Source organism: Cryptomeria japonica, chromosome 7, assembly GCF_030272615.1.
Source record: "Cryptomeria japonica chromosome 7, Sugi_1.0, whole genome shotgun sequence".
Lineage (NCBI taxonomy): Eukaryota > Viridiplantae > Streptophyta > Pinopsida > Cupressales > Cupressaceae > Cryptomeria > Cryptomeria japonica.
In genome coordinates, this window is record NC_081411.1 from 225,070,380 (window position 1) to 225,085,191 (window position 14,812).

Sequence of the window (14,812 nt, forward strand, 5' to 3'; positions counted from 1 at the left end):
CCACATAAACGCGCCTGGCACCAACGTAGAGGTTCCTACACGTTTTTGACATTTTTTTGGACCCTATTATAAGCACATTTATTACTCTACCTAGCATGCATTAATGACAACAATAAATGCATCAAAGTACAAGGAGGTTTTGTGGTACTTACTGGCTCTCCTACCTCTGCTGGCCTCTGAAATTGGCGAACGTGATCGAATCTGTGAGCCATTGCCATCGCTGCTGACTGTTGTTTCTTTATCTTGCTCTGCACTCTGATCTCTTGGATGTGTGGATGACAATGAGGATGTTTTCCCCTCGTGGTCTATCTTATAGACTACCCTAGCCCTAGTCTCCTGTGTCAATCTTCGTTATCCCGTGACTTTATCACTTTATCTGGTCAGTCCATTCTAGCCTTTCTTTCTTATCAAGAGATTGTCTATGGTCTTTTCACACATTTTCATCCAATCTCTTGAGGGGGCATATCATTCCCATCTTGGGGCAACTCTATATCAGTTCATCTTATCTTCTTTGAAACAATGCGACAAGCTGCATTGTCTCAAAGAGGGGCAAAATGTAGACACCCAAAATTGTCCAGTCTAATTAAATAAATATCTAATCTTAATTCTTCTATTAATTAAATAAATCTTTATTTATTTAATTAATTCATTTGTCCTCTTCTAGCCTTATTTCTCATTTAAATAAATACATTTATTTATTTAAATTATCCTTTTCCTAAATTAAATAAATATCTTATTTATTTAATTGATCTCACTCCTGTTAATTAAATAAATCTTTATTTATTTAATTAATTCATTAACCTTTTCTACCCATGACACATGTCATTCATCTCTTAATTCATACACTACCTACCCCTTTCATTATTTTATTATTTCTTTTACCTACCCTCTAATCATAGCCGACCTCCTTTTACACCTCTCAATCTTATCCCTCCATTTTATATAGTGTCTTCTATATAAGGAGATGCTTCCTTCATTATCAAACCCCCCGTTGACTACTTGACTACACTATGCTTTTGAACATAGGCGATCCTACTTGCAACCACATTTTTGTTCTTTGTTGAGCTCTTGTGCACACATAAAATCTAAGAGAAAATATATCAAGCAAGATCAATGGAGATAGGAAGAATGGAGATCCAAACCCTATTGGACATGTGATGGTCATTGTCTTAGGTAATCTTCATATGTTATGGTGGATCTTTGTTGTTGTTAGGCTAGGGTTTTGTGGTTGAATTCATTTAGTCTTTCATTATTGTTATCCATTTTCACCATATACAGTGGGCTTATGAGCATCCGCCAGTGACACGACTGATTCATTTCAGAGGCAAGGGTCATGGACGCAGTTTTGTTCATTTGTATGATATGATTACATCATAGCCACAGATTGGTAGGTTAGAGTACTAGCGTCAGGTCATCGATGAGATTGACACTGTGGTATGGAGGCCATACTGAGAGTGTGAGGAGTGAGAGGATGATGCAGTTGAGCTGCCATATACTTTCAGGAGCAGGTATCTGATTGGGCGGACACCCTATGTACTAGAGAGGCAGTTGGTTGACAGAGTGGGTAGGAAGTTTGGCAAGATTCAGCAGATGCCACGGGGTTCCAGGATGTATGCTCGGATAGTGAGAGATTAGGCACACTTCTGTCATATGATCAGGCAGTTACGCAGATGGTAGAGATGATTCCCTTGCCTTGGGATATGTGGCTAGAGATAGAGGATGTGGGGATGGATGCAGAGTATACTGCATATTGGGTTGAGCATCCATTTCCATAGTTGACAGACCCAGGGGAGCTAATAGATGGAGATGGCGGGGGTGATGGGGATGATGATGGAGATGGCGGAGGTAGAGGCCGACGGAGGAGGCGGGGTGTGGTAGGAGAGAGGAGAGACAGGCTCGGGTGGTGAGAGGTAGAGGTGGATTGTCATTACAGGAGCCAGCAGCACAGGGTCCCAGATAGGTGCAGGGACAAGTACAGGGACGAGGACAAGGGCAGAGGCAGCCACAGGTACAGGGGGTCAAGGAGGAGGTGAATGAGCTACTGGAGTTGAGGGAGATCTACCAGGGATAGGAAGATGAGATACAAGATCTCGAGCGGGAGAGGGATCGACTCAAGAGACAGCTCAGGGACACTGAGCGGGAGAGAGATCAAGTTATCCAGTGCTATACTAAGGCTGAGACAGCACTGAGAGTAGGGAGGCAAGCAGCAAAGGACACATGAGCTGGTTATGCTTATGTTCTTCGAGCCAGGGAGGAGATAGGATACTGGAGAGACCTATACTATGGAGTCATGCCACCAGAACAGCGGGCTAGGAGCTTCCAGAGACCATCACGGACTACGATGACCACTGGAAGGAGAGACCGGATACAGGCATCTAGCGGTGGGGTCATGGGTCCTCCACCACCACCAGATAGAGGGGACAGGAGAGATGATCCTGGGGCGGGTCCTTCTAGGGCTCAGACTCCGTCGAGGCCAGGCAGCTCCAAGGGAGGGAGTTCATCATAGCCTTAGAGGGTTCCCTATGTATCAATTTTGTACCATTTTTGTATGCTGATGTAGACACCTTCAGGTGATTTTAGACATATGATTTTGGCATCATTGTATCATGACACTTATGATTATATATATATGAGATGATTCATCTTTGCGGCAACTATATGCATGTGTACCTATGTGATGAGATGTTTCATGATGTATGTTTCTATGTGATGAGATGTTTCATGATGTATGTTTCTATATGATGGTTATGATATGGATGCAAATATGTACATAATGAAATGCAATATTTTTGTTCTTTTATGTTTTTATATATTATGCCTATGCAAATGTGAATGTATGAAATGCAAATGAATATGATAATGCAAAGAACTATTTACATGATTAAAATGTAAGATTGCTAACATGTGTTGTGTGCAGGATGTGATGCAATTGTGATATCTATATGTATGTATGAAAGGCTTAATATGTGATAATGCAGGTGCAACTACATGAAATGTAAATGTTTTTGGCCTATCATTATACTCAGTTATGTGATAGCAGGCTACATGGACTCAAGAAGGACGATGGAAGTCAATCAAGAAAGGGGGATGGAAGATAGAATATATGAAAGTGAAAGAGCTTCTTGTGTGTTATCATCATTGAGCTTTATTATGGCAAAATAGGTTATGACAATCGAGGCATATGTTTGACCCAGAAAGTCATTGTACCTATTTGCATGGAGATTAGACAGTTACAAACAAGGAATGCCCTAGTTCATACTAGACTCATAGTTTCCTCATATCCTTGGACAAGTCATAGCATTACTAAGAGACAATCCGCAGACAGCAAAAGAAAAAGAGGTGACCCCATCCTTGCCATTCTAGTCAAAGACATCCTGGAGATAAAATCTCTAGTCAAAGGCATCTTGGAAAAGTTAAAAGACATGTCACCAAAAGATGAAAATCAAAAGAAAACCAAGAGTCGACACCAACATTCACTGTAGTCCTCAAGTTTAGTGTCTCTTGTCACTTGTATAGGTCTGTTTGATTGTACTCACAATGTTTACTTTCACAAAAAGAATAGATCGCACTGAACCATAATGTTGTCTAAGTCCATTGAAAGATTTGATTTGTTGAAAGTCCATTGTTGCTGTTGTGTCTCATCTGAAACTGACTGAATCCATGAAATTGATACTTTATTGTGGAGAAGATGAAACTTTATTGCAGATTGGCGATGCAAATGTTGCTTTATTGTGGATTGTGCGCGGATAGACTGAAGAAGGTTGGAAGAGACTGTACTCCTTGAAACATGTGATACTCTCAGTTCCACACCCATCACTAGATGTAGGATTTGCATTAGCCACAAATAGGAGCTGATTTATTATGGATGGAAAGGGGTGAAAAAGGAATGTAATTATAAATGGCTAACCAATCTTGGGTAGATCAATAACAAGCCATGATGGGAATGTGTAAGTTTATTATGAATGGATAGGTTGTGAGTGTGTGCAAAGTGAAAGGATGAAATGGAATCCTGAAGGAGGGAGGAGCAATGTCTCTACACATGGTGTCAGTGACCCAGTTTTCACCATGGTACTTGCCCAGGGCACCACCAAAGTGGTTTTCACTGTTGGACGAAATGTTTTTCTATTTTTTCAATTTATTTTTTGTATTTTTGAATTAGGATACTCAGAAGAGCTATGTGTAAAACCTGCGAAGGTGCATGTTGTTGATAGGATCCTCCAAAGGTTCACCCTCTATGGTTGAGAGCTAATATGCACCAAATCCATAGGCTATTGTAATGATGTAAGGACCAAGCCAAATTGGTTCGAACTTGCCCTTCTTCTCTTTGTCTTGCTGATTTTTAGGATTTTCTCTGAGAACTAAGTCACCTACCTCAAATGTGCGAGGCTTTATATTATGATTGTAGTTGCGACGTTCCTTGACTGAATGATGTGTAGCTCGAGTGACTGTCTTCCTTGATAAAGGAACTGAGATAGAATTACTAGTGTGTGGAATACATAGGCCTGTATGTGTGTCACCTGAAGAAGTTTGGGCATCCCTGACATCACAGTCCCTCGAGGAAGCTCCACTAAAGGTCCATGATGAATCGCCAAAAGGGGATGGATCTGCCGAACAAGTGTATGAGGAATGAAGGCTTATGATTGCGAAAAGAAGTGAAGGTAGGATAGCATGATGGAGACTTAGGATCAACAAGTATGCTTTTTGACTTAAAAATTTAGAACTTTTGCCCCTAGTTATTTTGATATTAGGGGAGATCAAATCTTGTTCTTTTTCATTCATAGGATTTTTATCCTTGACCTTGATTTTTGCAGAGTCCAATAGCTTTTGATTTTGATTTGAACTAAAGAAATTTTCTTTATTATTGACTTTTAGATTTTTCTGTTCATAGCTTGATTTTTCATCCCCAATGAGTAAGGACTTTTGTAATTTTTGTTGATCCAAGTCTGGGAGAGGAGTGGAAATGGAATGAGTGAATGAAATGGTAAGGCTATGTGAGTTCTCAAGAGGGCTGGCGATACACTCAATATATTCTTCACTGGAACCACTCTTAGGACTATTGATATCAAGAGATTCTTGCACCAGTAGAGGAGATTTGCATTCAGACTTAGTAGCCACAACACTAGGTGGTTCACATCCAATTCCTTGGTCTTGCATACTGCTTATAGATTGTTCCTGTTGATTGAATGTCTTAAGAGATAGTGCGAGTTGATCAACATGAAAGATATACTCACCGCATCCCAGGTCTTTAATCTTGAACCTTTCTTTGATCTCTGCTTGTTTTGATGTAAAAGCTTTCAAGGATTCTGGATCCACATATGCCGATGAAGGAATAGCCTCTCGATTAACTGGTATTGTTATTTCTGATCTAGGTCACAAATTGTTGCAATATATGAATGGATTTGGGTCAACTTTGACAGTCACTTCAACTCCATTGTGTGGAAACTTGATACATCGATGATATGTAGATGGTAGTGCGTTCATCTCATGAATCCATGGATGTCCTAGCAATATGTTGTATGTGAGCTCTAGATCAAGGATTTGACAAACCACATCTTTTGTAACTAGCCCAACTCTAAGAGGTAAGGTGATTGTGCCCTTGGATGAACACTCTTCATCATCATATGCTTTGATTGTAATTTTGTTTGTAGAATTCACAGCTTTGTCTGAATATCCCAATTGTTTAATAGTGCTCAATGTACAAATGTTTAGACCTGCTCCTCCATCTATCAGGACTCATTTTATTCGATGTTTGTGTATGAAGGTTTCGATGTGTAAAGGTGCATTATGTGGTTGGCTTACGGAGGCATCGTCAGCTTCTGTAAATGTGAGGGAGTGTAGAATGGAAAGGTATACCACCATGGCTTGAAACTTGTCCACATTCAGATGAGTAGGAACAGAAGTGTCTCTCAAGATTTTGTCAAGAATAGCTTTATGTGTGAGGGATATGCGTAAGAGATCCAGGATGGGTATGAGCGCGGGTGTCTTCCCTAACTGTTCTACAAGGTCATACTCAGGCTTAGTTGATGCGAAAGCTGTGTTTTTAGCTAGAGCACCTTGCAAAGTGAATTTACCTTGACAAGTTGTAACATTACATTCAAAGGTAGGTTCGGAAGAAGATCCGATGCCTTTTAGGACAATCTAGGGTCTTTGGGTAGAATTTTCAAGAATTTTGTCCTTTATGATAATGGTAGAGGCATAATTGTCCATTGAAATGTGATTGACAGTCAAATCATAGTTGTATGATGCTTTGGTATAGTTGGTCTTCTCATCTATGGCTTTGGATTTTCCCTTGTCATGTTTTGGAAATGGTTCTTTAAACATCTCATGTTCTTGGTTAGATAAGTGTCCTTCAATCTCAATATCACCTCTATCAATGAGATCTTGTATGATGTTCTTCAGTCCATAACAATTTCCTATTTTATGGCCTTTTCTCTTATGAAATTCACAATACTCATCATCATTCCACCAATTTGGTTTAACCTTTGGCTCATATAGAGGCAAATTTGGAATTGTTATTATCTTGTTTGCCACTAGCTTCTTGAAAATTGATTCTAGTGGTTCTCCCAATGGGGTGTACTTCCTTCATGACTTTGAAGTTGTTTGAGTATTCACTTGATTGTTTGTAGAGCTTGATCCAGAAAAAATGATTTTGGGTCGCACTGTATTGGCATCCACAACACCATCATTGACTGTGTTCTTGTTTTTGTTCCAAAATCTTGGCTTATCTTTTCCTTTAAAGTCATCTTTGTTTTCCTTGAATATCTTAATGACTCCTTGTTTAATTAGGACCTTTTCTGTTGCCAAGCCTTTTTCAATGACGTCTTTGAAGATGGACAAACAAGCTTTTCTTAGGTCATAACCAATGTCTTTGTTAACATTTTGGGTGAACATCTCTACCATTTGTTTTAGTGGAATTTCACAAGAGCATCTACTGGCTAGATTCCTCCATCTTTGTAAAAATGATGAAAAAGATTCTCCATCCTTTTGCTTGGTGTTGCACAAGGTAGTGTCTGATATGTTTGTCTCTATGTTGTATAAATGCCTCTGCTAAGTCACCCCATGACTTAATTCCAGGTGAAAGTTGGGAGAACCATTCCATAGCTTGATCACCTAAGCTTTGTGGGAATAATCTCATCAAATATGTCTCTTCTATTGCTACCTCAATGCAAGCTATGAAAAAATGTCTTATATGTGCCTTAGGATCCCCTTTTCCTCTGTACCTATCAAAATTAGGTGTCACAAAGTGTGTAGGAAATGAAGGCATTGGAATGCTTTTGTCAAATGGATAGGGACATATGTTGCTCATTGTGTAAGTTGGCTTCAGTGTATTTATGTCCTCCATTTTCTTTTGTAGGTCCTTAATTTGTTGTTCCAAATTATTCTTAGGTGGAGACCAACTTCTTGGACCATACCCCATGCATGAACCAATGAGTGGAGGAGGAGCATGTTGCATATATGGGTGATATTGATCATACACATGTTCATATGGAGGAGGTCCATAGTGATGTTGTGTATATGGACCACTTGGTATAGAATCATGATGAGGAATAGAATATCTATTTTGTCCGTGTATACCATACTCTATAGGCATGTCATGAGTTTGTTCTAGTGTGTTGCCCCCAAATTTGACGTGGGGTTTCCTTGTGTCCAAATTTTGATCATGCCTTTGAATATCCAATTGCCTTGCTGGTTGATCCTTAGCATTGGTATGTGATTGAGCATATTTTTCTGCATAAGACTTCCATAATGGTCTATGAAGGTGAGTATCATATGCTTGACCATGTGTATGTGGGACCTCTGGTTTTTGAAACAAAGATGATGGTGATTCAGGCAGCATATGTGGTCCTCTATTTCCTCCACTATTAGGCCTCCTTTGATCCATGTTGAGGTGAGGTTGTTGCAAAGGTCGATTTTTCATTATTTAAGACATGTCAAAATCATGAGGGATCTTGGCTCCACTTTGTACCATCACTTGTAAGAAGTATTGTCTATCTCTCCTCATTATTTCCTCAACCAATCGATTGAAATGGGGATCCATAATGGAGTCTTCCACTTCTGCTGAATGTACTGAAATATTGTCCATATCATCATTGTGTGTATCATTGTTGTTTGTAGTGTCCATGTTCTCAACATTTGGAATGTTTCTATAGGCATCCATGTCAGGTAATGTAGTATTATCAGAATTGAAAAAGACGTCATTGGCATACTCATAGGCACTCATGTTTACGAACTCTTGAGCCTCTTTAGCTTCTCTCCTAGATTTTTGGGAACGGGTTTCAACCATGAACTAGGTATTGACCAAGATGTGTGAGACTAGATGAAAATGGAAAGAGTATGGAAGACCAAGAGTTGGATGGAATGTAAATGAATCTAAAGTGTACTTGCAATGTCCAAAGTGTAAGACCAAGTATGTATGTAGTAGAGTAGGTGTGGCTTCCAAAGAGATGATAGTTTCTCTTGATGAGGTAAGCTGACCTTGACTCTACGTAAGACCAAATGAGACCCAAAGGTGATAGACCTTGATGAGGGACCACTTAGCAAAATGTTGTTGTATGTAGTGTGTTGGCAAAGTATGATGAAGACAAGCAAGTGGCCTTTTGACTCAAGTTTAGATAAATGTGAATTTAATGTAAGGTATAAAGCAATGATGGACTTTGTGAGACCCAAAGACAGGTTGAATGCTAGATGAAAACCCAGAGAAATAACTTAGGAAGCTCAAGAATTCTGAAACTAATTGCTCTTGTTTGTTGGATTGTAAATTTTTCCAATTTGTGAAGAAGTTGTTGTGACCAAATCTGAATTTTTGACTGTTTTTCGTGACAAGAGGACACAATGTTGATGAGGACTCAATGTTTGCAAGTGTTTAGACTCAAAATGACTCAAAAGAAAGTGTGTTGTTTGATGTAAAATTGTTTTGCATACACTTGAAGACACAAAAGACACAATGTTTTAATGTTTGTTCTTGAATGTTTGATTGTTCAAAATAAGACAAGCACAATTCTTATGGCTGGTTAGGACAATAGTTGTTGATCCCACATGGGGTTTCCCCCAAGGCTACGCTATTCAAAGCGGATACTTAGATGCTTGACCCCACTGGCTCCACCCTTGGCACTCACTTCTCGGGGCAGCCAAGCATCAGTCCCCATGAAAAATCCTCGTGGCGAACTTTGTATCTCTACTAAGAACCGTATATGTGTGGGTCACTCCAGAGGTCCGACCTCTTGACCCAACAACTAGAAGGATTTTGGCTTCTAAAATAAAAAGGTGCTAGTAAGGGTATCCACTCATGTGGCCATACATGCGGCACTTTCAGCTCTGTAAATACAAAAGGCTCCCAGCCGGTAGGGGTTACGCCCTACAACTGATCAAATAAATTTGATCAAACAGGTTTATGGGGAGACATAGTGTCGGTATGAACTAATCAGCACATGTTATCCATAGTTTTCACCATGGATATAGTTGTTTATAGTGGTTCGGAAGAGGTGGGTTTTCCTCGCTACCACTTGGGTCGTTCTCTCCTCACTAGTAGTCCTAATGACCACATAGGGAGACAAGCCCTCTAAAGATGAAACAAAAAGAGCCTATTGCCCAAGACACAAAGGACACTAGTTCAATTTTAGTGCACCAATTAAAGTGTTTGCTAATCTATGAAAACAAGGCATACAATGAAAGATCAAAAACCATTGCCAAGGTCCTGCAACAAAGATTTGTTAGTAGTTTGGATTGTTTCAAATGATCACCCCTTCCTGCAAGCACACAAGTTAGGTAAATTTTAGATCCAAAAGACTTTGTGAAATAGGGGCCTTCAACAATGCTTTTTGTTGACCAATTCAAAGATCTAATTTATCACAAAAAAAATTCCACCTGTAAAATTTCAAGAACTTTCCAGACATGTAAGAAAATCCAAAAAAATTGCTAATTTTCTCCAAAAATTAATTTTTTATGAAAAATCATTAAAAATTCATATAAAATGAAAAATAGATCCAAAAAATCTAGAATTTTTACTAGACACTCTCGATGGTCTTCCAAACCTGTATAAAAAAATTCCTGTAACAAGTCTGAGCGGTTTGTGAGATATGAGCAAAATAATGCAAAACCCTAATTTTCAAAAATAGAGTCTATGTATAAATTAGAGAGATTTCCAAAAATATAAGAAAATCCAAAAAATTCTCTAATTGCTCTCAAAATTAATTTTTCATGAAAATACATAAAAAAATCATAAAAAATTTCAAATATACTCTAAAAACTCTAAATGTTTACTTCCAATCTCTGAGAATGTTCTTGACCCGCAAAAAAAAATTGATACCAAAATTTAAAGCCGTTTGTGAGATCTGATCAAAACAATGAGAAACCCTAATTTTTAAAGATCCGATTTTTTAGGAAATATTTTGCATCAAAATTAAAATCACAAACAATAGATCCTATGTATAATTATGAGAGATTTCCAAAAATGTAAGAAAATCCGAAAAATTCGCTCATTTTCTCTCAAAATTATTTTTTTATGAAAATTCATAAAAAAATCATAGAAAATTAAAATATGCTCCAATAGATCTGAATTTTTCTTTGAGAGCTCTTGATACTAGCTTCAACCTGTAAAAAAAATTTGGTACAAAATTTCCAAGCCATTTGTGAGATATGATCTAATCTCTCCAACATCTTGATTTTGTGTCCAAAACCCTAGCTGCACAAGGTTATTCTCCAAATTGTTTTACAAAACAGCAATATATGGTTAGAAAAACCTGCAAAAAATACAGATCTAACAAAAATCCATGTCCCACGGGGTGTTCCAAAATGTTTATGATGAAAAGTGGAAACAACAATATTGAAAGACTAAATGAATTCAACCCCAAAACCCTAGCCTAACAACAACAAAGATCCACCATAACATGTGAAGATTACCTAAGACAATGTAAATCAAATGAAATCACAAATATTATACCATCACATGTCTAATAGGGTTTGGATCTCCATTCTTCCTATCTCCATTGATCTTGCTTGATATATTTGCTCTCAGATTTTATGTGTGCACAAGAGCTCAACAAAGAACGGAAATGTGGTTGCAAGTAGACTTGATCGCATATGAAAGTTCAAATGCTAGGATGCTTGATTAGAATGTATATGTCCAGGGGCTGAATGCATGGTTGAGGGATTGATAATGAAGGAAGCATCTCCTTATATAGAAGACACTATAAGAAATGGAGGGATAAGATTGAGAGGTGTAAAAGATAAATGGTCGGCTATGATTAAAGGTTAGGTAAAGAAAATAAGAAAATAATGAGAGGGTAGGTAGTGTATGAATTAAGAGATGAATGCCATGTGTCATGGGTAGAAAAGGCTAATGAATTAATTAAATAAATAAAGATTCATTTAATTAATAGAGGAAGTGGGATCAATTAAATAAATAAGATATTTATTTAATTTAGGAAAAAGATAATTTAAATAAATAAATGTATTTATTTAAATGAGAAATAAGGCTAGAAGAGGATAAATGAATTAATTAAATAAATAAAGATTTATTTAATTAATAGAAGAATTAGGCTTAAGTAATTAAATAAATATATTTAGACTGGACAATTTTAGGTGTCTACAGTAATAACATTTATTAATTTGAGTGTTGCCTTTTATTGGTCTTCTAAGAATTTTTATAAGGCGTCCTTTCAAAATGATACAAGAAGTGTAAGGGTTCATTGATAGATATGCATGGTATGTTTATATGTTTGATTCATATTAACATGTATTTCATCTTTGCATGTAGAGGCTAGCTTATGTTCGAATTTCCCCAAACATTGTGCCCGATGCAATCTTCTTTAAGGTTTAAGCTAGTGGCTTACCTAGTAATGTCCTTTGTTGATGAAAAAAAAAAAAAAATGCATATACTAAATAAAGAAACCCATCCACAATTTATTTTGATGAGTCATCACCCTGCTACACTTAATAGAAAATATAAAAAATAAACCTTTGTAGTTGAATGTTGAAATAGTTGACTCATCATGCTACTTGATTTCACTACCATAGCTTTGTAAAGTGATTGCAAACATAATCAATCACTCTATTCCTTTGACCACTTCTATGGCTAGTATTCCTACTTTCACTTCAAACATCATGGCTACTTCAACCATTAGTCATGGGGGAAATCCCTCTTCTTCATTCATTCCTCCATCTTTATCTATGCCTTCAATGCATATTCATATTGTCTCTCAACCAATCAATGTGACACAAGGGTGTAGTGTCATAAAATTGCAACCCTAGAAATTTACATCTTCATTAGGGTCCTCACGCATGTGAACTCGAATCCTCTAGCCTGATCGAAGACTGAAGAGTGTTCGGCTTGCGAAATCAACTTCTTCCTTGGCCTCTGCATCACCCCGTCTATATTCTACCCTGGAGAAAGGGGTAGGATAGGGGTGTGACGCCACTGTCCCCCCTTGGATAGGGGTGTGGCACCCTTGTCCTCCCAGGATAGGGGCGTGGCGCCCCTGTCCCTGCCCTATTTTAGGGCAGGACCTTTCCTAGAGCATGCCTTGTGGGTTGTGCCTTAGGCGGGAAACCTCCCCGATGTCGGCTCGTGAAAAAATTCAAATCCACCAAACATGTATTTAAAGGGGAATTCATCCTCTCATTTGCATAAGTTGAAATTGGATAGGTCGAAGTTGGAGAGATTCAAGTTGCATAAGCGATCAAGCATTCAAGCATTCTTTTCCATCATTGAGCATTCTCAAGTCTCCCTTCAAGACTAGGTGTTGCATTCAAATCAAGGATTCAACCATTGAAGAGGAGATCCCTTTCAACATTCAATTCCACATGAGCATTTCTATCAACATTGATACTACAACCTCCCTTGAGGTGATTTACAATTCAGTCTTTCATTTACATCTACTTGCAAGTACTTTCTTTCATTACTTGATTAATTCCAAAACTAGGGTTTGACCTAAAGGAAAACCCCCAATCCCAACCCATTTTCCTCTCTTTATGTGTGTAGGTTGCAGGTGCATAGTTGTACTTTAGGATTCGGGCTCCATTTGTAGATGTGAAAAAACCCTTTTCTTTTCACGGATTTTTTGGAGGACCGTGTACATTCTCACCATGGTCTAGACAACTTTTCGTCAAATTCGCAAGGTGACTTCGTCTCGACATTTTACTACCAAATCCAGGTGCACAACTTCATCCCATATTCCAATATCAATTTAAAGTCAATTCTTTGTCACTTTTGCACTACATAATTTAATCAATTCATTTCCATTTCAAACAATGAAAGAGGGGATGGTCCTAACATTCTCAATTCATTCAAAATTTAATCTTTCATCTTTATGGGGAGATTAAATCTAGTGAATTATCTCATCCCTTATCTTCCTAATGTAATGGTGAAAAGTGCTTGAAGGATAATCAATAGTGAAACTCTCATCTCTCTTTGAGGGAAAGGGTTGTTTTCCTCTTGATCCACCACTCATCATTTTCCCACCATTACATTTTGGTGAACCCAACATCTTGCATGCTTTCCTTTGAATAACATTGCATATTTTTCGTTTACAAGTTTCAACTTTCTGCAAACTTAGTGGTTAATTCATTAAAAACCCTAGTTTTTTAAATTAAAATTAAACTTTTGATTTGTAAAAAATTGCTTGTGGTTATCTTAGATCTGAAAATTGTTTTGTTTGTCAAATTCAATTTTCTCATTGTCTTGTTCAATTTGCAATTAAAATTTACCAAATTAAGAGGTTACTTGTTAAAACCCTAATTTTCAAAAATCATCTTGAACTTGTGCAAAAAAAATATAATTGGATTTCCATTTAATTTTCAGATTTCTGATTGTTCTCATATTTGTCTTCATTCCTACAATTCAAATTTTCAATTCCCCCCTTTTTCCCAATATTCAAATTTTAAAATTAAGTGGCTAGGTCATCAAGCCCTAATTTTTAGAATTAATTGGATTTTGTGTGAATTTCAAATCAATTTTAGTTACATTCAAATTTATAAACATTTTTCAAGGTGTCCCTATCAATTAGGTTTGACCCCTTTCAAAATTGTAATTCAATTCCTCTTTTTCTTCAAAACCCTAATAGGGTCCTATTTTCACCTTTGTGCCTTCATTTCGGCCATCTAGAGATCGTAAAATTCGCCAATTTTTTGGGGTTAGCTTTAAAATCATCATAATATCCATCCCTGATAATTTCAAAAAAAGTTGGTCAGACCATGTGCGTTCCCGCCACGGTCCTCAACTTTTTTCCCAAAATTCTGGGAGACTGTTATGACAGTATTTAATAGCCTAAATCCAAAAGATTGGCTGATTTTATCGATTTTTTATCCCTCTAGAATTGGAAATACCTTCAAAATTCAACATTTCAACTTTCGAGAAATTTTTTTAAATTAAGAGGTTAATTATAGCCTACCTTGATTTTAAAATTCTAATTTTAAAATTAAGTGGTCTTCCCTTGGCTCTAATTTTAAAAATCCAATTTCCTTTCATTTTTGGAAATTGTGTCATTCCCTTCCTCCAACAAAGTTCAAATTGTGTAATCATTATTTCCTTACATTTTGCATTACTCAATTTTGTTAGTTATGTTCCACAATTCAAAATTCAAATTTTTCCTCTAGTGCATAAATTTTACAACTATCAGTCCTACCTATCCTATCCCCGTTAGACAAAGCATTAGAAGTAAGGTTTCCCAAGGTTTAATTATCGAGGGGATGGAGCCTAATTTGGGTGACTTCTTTAATGAGGATCATGCTAATTCTTCCCATCCTAATCATGTGCCTATTGATGGATCTCATGATGAAGAAGAAGCTTTAACTAGGGTTTCTTTAGATCAACTTT